Raw genomic sequence first — 7500 nt, 5'->3', positions numbered from 1 at the left:
GCTAACATAACTGCACAAGGGTTTTCTAATCATCAATGAGCCTTTCCACACCATTAGTTAACACAATGTAGCATTAGAACACAGGAGTGATGGTTGCTGGAAATGTTCCTCTGTACCCCTATGGAGATATTCCATTAAAAATCAGCTGTTTCCAGCTACAGTAGTCATTTACCACATTAACAATGTCTACACTGGATTTATCATTCATTTAATGTTTTCTTTATTGAAAAAAATGCTTTTCTTTAAAAAAAAAAAAAATAGGGACATTTCTAAGTGTCCCCAAACTTTTGAACAGTGAGTGTGTGAATGTGAGACAATTTAAAGGTTTTAAAACTATAAAAGTACTATGTAGTGCAGACTTATTAGAATTTACCACTTTTGAATCCAATCCAGATATGGGACACCTTCTGACCTGATCTTCTAGGACAAACAATGTGTGGTAATTTACACAAGGGGTTCCTGCAGGTGTCTGTATGTAGCAGCATTAATATTGCACCTCTAATGCTCTATGGCCTCACTGATGCTGTATATCTGCTGACCAATCACTGAAGAGGGACTGAGTATTTAAGCTGTGGCCCCGCCCCTGCTCACTGTTGCGTCACTTCCGCGCGACAGGTATGTCTGCTCCTGCTGTCTTTCTGGTAAAGCTTCTCTGCTGGTATGCTTAGGGCATTTGCTTTGTGCCATACAGCGACTGGTGTCCCCGTTTGGTGCACGAGTGTGTGTGCGCGTCCCCCGCTCCTGGCTTCATGTGGCTTCATGTGTGTGTACCTGCCGCTACTGACAGGTACGTATGTTTGTCAATATAGCGACTGCGCTGTGTGCTAGCATTTAGCATGGTAATGCTAATGTCGTTTTTAGCAGGCCTGGGTGCTCGTGTGTGCTGCTGATGTCAGCCGACTGGGACCACTGCTGTTTTGTCTCCTGCCACTTTGTCTCCACTGTCTCCAACCGCTGCTTGGCTTTCTCCAGCGTAGACCTCTGCTCCAGTGTGTGAATTTTAATCATTGTTTGGCCATTGTATGTGTATATATATGGCATGCACCAATGAACACTATTTTAATTGTGTGATTGAGAAATATATTGTTTTGATTTGGATTATTTTGTTTATTGATTTATTGTTTCTGTTTATTTTGTTCTTTTGGGGCATTTAGTGTTTTGTATGATTTATATAGTTTAACTTGAACCCTTCCCTTTTACTATATTTTGTTTCCTTAGTATATTTTGTTGGATTAATTGCTCTTCTACCGCCAGTAATTTGTTTTTGTTTCCTTCTCAGTTGCTGAGGGCTGGTGGTGTTGGTGCTGGTGTCCGGGTGGTGGCGTCCCCCTCCTCCTGTGTGCTGTGGTCCTGAGGAATTGGTTCACATCCAGAGTGTATGTCATGTGTGCTTGGGGCATTTTTATACTATTTATACTTCCTTCACCTTCACTGGTCCCATCCACTTGGTGGCCAGCAACTGATTAGATTTCTTCTTTTGTTTCTTTTCCTTTGACCCCTAGTATGAATGGTTATGTTTTTATCTGTTTTTTTTTTTTAAGAAAATTGTAATAAATTGTTTTAATTTGGACAAACATCTCAAGCCTCATGAGTAACGAATTTGTGTGCCTCCAAGTGTTAGAGGAGGATAATTCTCTGGGCGAAATTCCCAGGGTGGCGTTGTCGGATATCTGAATTCATTTTGAACTTGTACACTGTATATTGTACTGGTGTAGAGTCGCACCGTGACATGTATTGATCTCTGCCCCCAGAATGACTGCTTTCTCCAAATCAACCTGAAATACAGCAGAGATCTGGTGACAGTGGACGTCCGTTTCCTTCCACACTATTCCTGAGATGAGTGGCTGGTGTTTGGTGTGTGAGTGAGTTGTGAACAACATATTTTATTTAGCAAGTCAAAATTATTCTAATGAGGTTACATTGATTACACATCCTCACAGATGAGTTAATCTGCCACAAGACTCACAAGAAATATTGCTGTTTCATTAATCAAAACATTGTGTTCATCACATTAATGCTGCTGCATAATTCAAAGCAAGAGTGCACCTTTTTTAAACTGAGAACAGTCACTGGAAGTTTTTTTCTTTCTCTTAACAGTACTTTCAGCTGGGACAGTGTTTCCTACGTTTTATGGATAATTCTCCCTTACACTGATATTTATGTGAAATTCTTTTAAATGCCACCAAGGCCAATATGTTCTTAAATGCGTTTTACAATTAATGCAAGGGTCAGTAACCAAGCTGTCCTGTTATAGTACTAAATCAGTTCACTAATATGCTGTCAGTCATGTAAAGCTCATTAAAGCTGCAGTGAAACATTTAGTCTACATTGTGTAAATTAAATCTAGAGCAGACTGATTAAACTCACACTGTACATTTCTAATCAGAAGATTCCACCAAGTAGCTGCTGCTAACACTGAGACATCTGACAATCTTTGAAGCTTTTTTGGAGTAGCTCTCTCATTAGAAGCCAAGTGTGGTATTTTCAGGCTCATTAGGTCTTTGAAATCTGTGCCGGAAGACCTAAGTTGAGTGGAAAAGTGTGTGTGTGTACGTGTGTGGCGGAAAACAATTTGTTGAAATGCAAGCATCTACATCTTGTCACATAATTTCCTCAAGATCCTGAATATTTTATTCTCTAATATTTATTTCTGTCGGTGGTGATATGTGCAGATTTTATTTTTTTTTTCCAGAGTGGAGGCTTATAATTGAAAGTGCTTGTGCTCTCTGATAACAGCAGGCATCTCTTATTTCCTCCCATTGATCATGTTGATTCGAGTTCCTGTTTTGAGAGCTAATGGTAAGCCATATGCAGAGACTGAAGACTTATGTTGGAAGCTTAACAGCATCTTTGTGTTATGATGGAGCAAAAAGCTACTTCAGGCAGCCAATCCATGTGTTCAGCTCTGCCCCTTATGTAATTCTTAAATACAGTGAATACCATCCACATATAAGAAGACATTTGTTGTAGTCTGGGTGAAACTCTGCTGCCGTCACTGCTGCTGTTGCTAACCAACCCCACATCCAGCTGTTGACTTAGTTCCTGCAGACAGTGATGAGGTCAGAGACGAAATGTCAGATAGAATATTTATATAATGATCTTCATGTAAACCAGTCAGCCATGACACTAAAACCACTGACAGGTGAATGAATCATCTCATTACAATAAAATACTCTGCTGGGAAACTTTGAAACCCTGGCATTCATGTGGTAATTACCTTCAAGATTCTAGATCCAAGATTCAAAGTTCTTCATTGTCATACCAGCACATGTATACACATGAGAAGGCACAAAATAAGGTACTTGGGTCCTGGTTTTAAGCCACACAAATAAATAAAAAATATATAAATAAAGGGAATGAAAAGCACAATTAAAGCAATATAATCAAGTGATTACAAGTGATAAACAGATAAATAGGCATGTGTGCAAATGCAGTTGATCGGCTGTGTTGTGAACTAGGTCCATTGGTCTGTATTGCACATGTAAAAATTGTTTGTAGTTGCATGTAGGTGGAAAAGCTACAGAGCACCTCCAGAGTTCAACAGTCTCCTGGAAAGAAGCTGTTAATCAGCCTGGTAGTCGTGTCCCGGATTCTCCACAGCCTCCTAACTGAAGGCAGAGGAGCAAAGAGTGAATGTGCAGGATGAGGGGAGTCCTTCATGATGCAGACAGCACTCTTTCTGCATCTACTGTTGTAAATGGTTGGTAGACTGCTCCCAACAATCCAGTCTGACTTACCTCGACTTGTACCACACGTCTGAACATTGTTGCAGACAAAGCACACTCCAGTAGCAATGTCAGCCCTCTCTAGCAGAACAATGCTCCCTGACACACTGTAAAAACTGCTTAGGAAGAGCTCAAGGAACATGACACAGAGCCCAAGGCATTGACCCAACCTCCAAAGTTCCCAGATCGCAATTCAGTCAAGCATCTCCAAGATGCATCATAAAAAGCCAGATCGAAGGAGTCCAAACCCTGCAAACAAGAAGACCCAAAGGATCTGCTGCCAATAACTCAAAGTCAGACCTCACAGAACACCACAAGAGGTCAACTGTCCGTGTTCCGTCAGGCCAGTTTTGGTGGCATGAGAAGGACCTTCACAATATTAGGCAGGTGGTTGTGTTGGGGCAGATCAGGGAAAACATACCGTACATCAAATAAAATAGAAATGAATTTTCAAATGCTTCCAAATAGTACATCTACTTCTAAGTTAAGTGACAAGCTCAGATTCAACCAAACTTGCCTCCAAACAGAAGTTAAAGTCACTACTGATTGAACCCCATAGCTATGGGGTTTCATTCCACCAAACTCTCTCTGTGGACAGCTGCGGGGTCTGTACTGAAACACTATTTAAAAAAAATGCTCACCTTGTGAGCTCGTAAGATTGGTTTATTGAAACATGAAACTTTGGCTATGTGAATCTGTTTCATCAATACTCTGTAGTTTTAAGGTAGAAATACTCAGCTTGACTGTCCATTTCACTCATACTATGTTCTCTAGAACATAGAAAAACACCATATGAACATGTTAGCAGTGTACAAAAATGCATTATAATATTTTTGGACCATTCCATTCTGATCTTTTTTAGTGCACCACACAGTTTTAAAACAGCCCAATTAAAGCAGGTCAAATAATGCATTAAAGGTTATTGTTGTGATTTTTCAAAACAGCCACTTACTTTTCCCTTTTTCATTGCTAAGATCATCCACAGGACCTAAGCACTCAAATCGTAATCCTCTCAGTGTTGGTATTGTTTCTCTGGAATTGAGTTCTTGAATTCCTCTGTCAACTTCTCAGTTGTAATAGTTGTTATGAATATTTGAAGATTTCCGTGGTTTTGGTGCATAGTTGCGAGTCAGCCGGAACCAGTTGGGTGGTTTCCAGCTAAACTACAATTTGTGTTCTGGAGTGACAAGTTAGTTCAGTTCATAATGGTAATCACTTTATTCTTGGTTAGTGTGTAATCTGCATTATACAATAATGCATGTATGTACAATAGATTCACAATTATATATTAGAATTATATTGTGTATTAAGTTTCAGCCATACAATATGTAAAGCCAATGAATGTGAAACAGCAGTCACAAGTGGCTGATATAAAGAATGTGTTTTGTGCCAGAAATGCTTGTGTGTGGGAGTGTGATTTGAAAGAAACACTCATAAGTGTTTTAAATAATCAGACTGCGTTAAACAAGTGCACAGAAGCAGCAATTACACAGAGGAAGGAGTCTAGACACGCACACATGTACCAATACAGACACATAGGTGACAGGAAGCCCCACCATCTGTAATCATTCCAGTTGTTAATTACTATGGTTTTATTGTGTGCACACAGTCCTTTCTAACTTGCATTTTATCAGCTGCAGAAATTGTGTAGCGTTACGAAGACACAGTTAACAGTTACTTCTTGAGCCAGTGAGCAGAAATAATGCCAGCTCTGTAATGAATGCCTCCACTACAGTTTGCAAGGAACATCTTCATTTAAGTATTTTTTAGCACAAAAACAACAAGTAAAGAAAGAAAGCTAATTTAAGGACGTTGTTACTGTCCAAAACTTACACATGCACCCACAATGTACTGCTTTACATAAGGCTGAAAGAATAGACAGTGTAAAAAGGAAACCAGGTTTTTCAATTAGCAAATTTAACATAATTTAATACTGCTTCACCCTACTATGTGTTGCAGAAGGTAGTTCTTGATACTATAACCCAGGCTGCATGTTTGGGGCCAATCAGATGCCTCCCTGAAGGTTTTGTGTGATGGATAAGAATCTAAACATCTGAAGTTAAAGGCTCCACACAGCTACACAGGTGCCTTTGGTTTTTCTACTTAATTGGAACTCTTATCCACCCATCTTTAATGCAATAGTGGAAAAATCTACAATGTGCATTGTAGATTTTTCCCAGGACCCTGGAACTGGCTGCTCCAAATGGAATGCAGCCCTCATTAATGTTACTTCCAGCTGTGCTTTTCCTCCTTTGACAAGTGAAAGCGTCTGCCATGAAAAGGGTCTATTATTAGCATACCAGAAAGACACCAAGAGGAGGAGGGAAGGAGTTGACAATATATCTGTGGGGTCAGTGGGTTTGTTGAGCCGTTAAAAAACTAAAGGATCTTTATCAAAGTGTGAGCGTGTCACTATCGGAACTTTTCAATAAAATAATGATCGTTATTTTATTTACACTACCATTCAAAAGTTTGGGGTCACCCAGACAATTCCATGTTTTCCATGAAAACTCCCACTTTTATCCATGTACTAACATAACTGCACAAGGGTTTTCTAATCATCAATGAGCCTTTCAACACCATTAGCTAACACAATGTAGCATTAGAACACAGGAGTGATGGTTGCTGGAAATGTTCCTCTGTACCCCTATGGAGATATTCCATTAAAAATCAGCTGTTTCCAGCTAGAATAGTCATTTACCACATTAACAATGTCTAGACTGTATTTCTGATTCATTTAATGTTATCTTCATTGAAAAAAAACATCTTTCTTTCAAAAATAAGCACATTTCTAAGTGACCCCAAAGTTTTGAACAGTAGTGTACAGACCACCTTTGTTTTCTTCAATTTCTTGTTCATTTTAATGCCTGGTACCACTAATGGTACACTACCCGAAGAATACAATGAACACGACAAATGATTTAAAACTTTATGAAAGTACTTTATGTCCTATTTGACATGCTTCAGCTTCACTGTATTCCAGAGTATATAAGAGGACATTTCATGTCATCAGTAGCACTGCACATGCAAAGGTCTAGAGTGGGTTCCTGCTGACATTCAAGCCGTAGCACAACTCAGAAGCTGTCAGCTCTCAGATAAAGCCTAAAACTAAAGAATTATGTGAAGCCACAAAGGCAGCTATCATGAGTGAGAGACAGGTAGCGAAAGATCTCCAAGACAGCCGTTCATTATGCCAAGAAAAAACAAGTCCAACATGGTTCTACCAAACTGCTAGCTGGTCAGGAAACGTCTTTCTACCCACCAGATGACCGTCACTCATCCGTTCCTGTCAGGAATCGTCCTCAGACCTCCAGGGACCTTAAAAATGAGAGGGCACAGTCGAGAAATGTGACTTGTCTGGCAAGGACAGTTCAAAACCGACTTGTTGAAGCCAGTCTGAAGTCACGCAGGACAGGAAGAAGCCCTTCATCAAGGAAAGGCAGAGAAAAGCTGGTTACTCTTTGCTGGGATCACAAGGATTGGACTGTTGATGATTGGGCTAAGGTTCTCTTCAGGGATGGATCCAGTTTTCAGCTGATGGTCCACTCAGACTTCATGCCATGATCTAAGCTGTTGAAGAAACAGAGCGACAGTCAGAGCCAAGTGTAAGGCTGTTCCTGTACACAATGCTGCGAAAAAGTCCTGATGTCTTCTATTTTTTCATATTTCTCACACTTAAATGTTCCAGATCATCATCTAATTTTAATATTAGACAGAGATAACCCAGAAAATATTTTTTTTAATTGAAATAAAGAAAATTCAATATTTTTTGAAA

The 7500-nt window shown here is 39.6% G+C and overlaps 1 long non-coding RNA gene across 3 annotated transcripts; it reads left to right on the top strand.

Annotated features, from left to right (window-relative positions):
* The first annotated feature begins 589 nt into the window (after nt 1–589).
* LOC118470546 (uncharacterized) lies at nt 590–5133 on the top strand. 3 transcript variants are annotated; one of them, XR_004847652.2, is made up of 4 exons: nt 594–787; nt 865–993; nt 1280–1376; nt 1752–5133. It is a non-coding gene; the product is annotated as an uncharacterized LOC118470546 (long non-coding RNA). The 3 variants fall into 3 exon arrangements; XR_004847653.2 differs by lacking the exon at nt 1752–5133 and having other exon boundaries at nt 590–787; nt 862–993; nt 1280–1576; XR_004847651.2 differs by lacking the exon at nt 1752–5133 and having other exon boundaries at nt 595–787; nt 1280–1576.
* The last annotated feature ends 2367 nt before the right edge of the window (nt 5134–7500 follow it).

This window comes from Amphiprion ocellaris, chromosome 4, assembly GCF_022539595.1.
Source record: "Amphiprion ocellaris isolate individual 3 ecotype Okinawa chromosome 4, ASM2253959v1, whole genome shotgun sequence".
NCBI lineage: Eukaryota > Metazoa > Chordata > Actinopteri > Pomacentridae > Amphiprion > Amphiprion ocellaris.
Note: the sequence above shows the minus strand (reverse complement) of the source record. Positions and strands in the feature narration are given on the sequence as shown.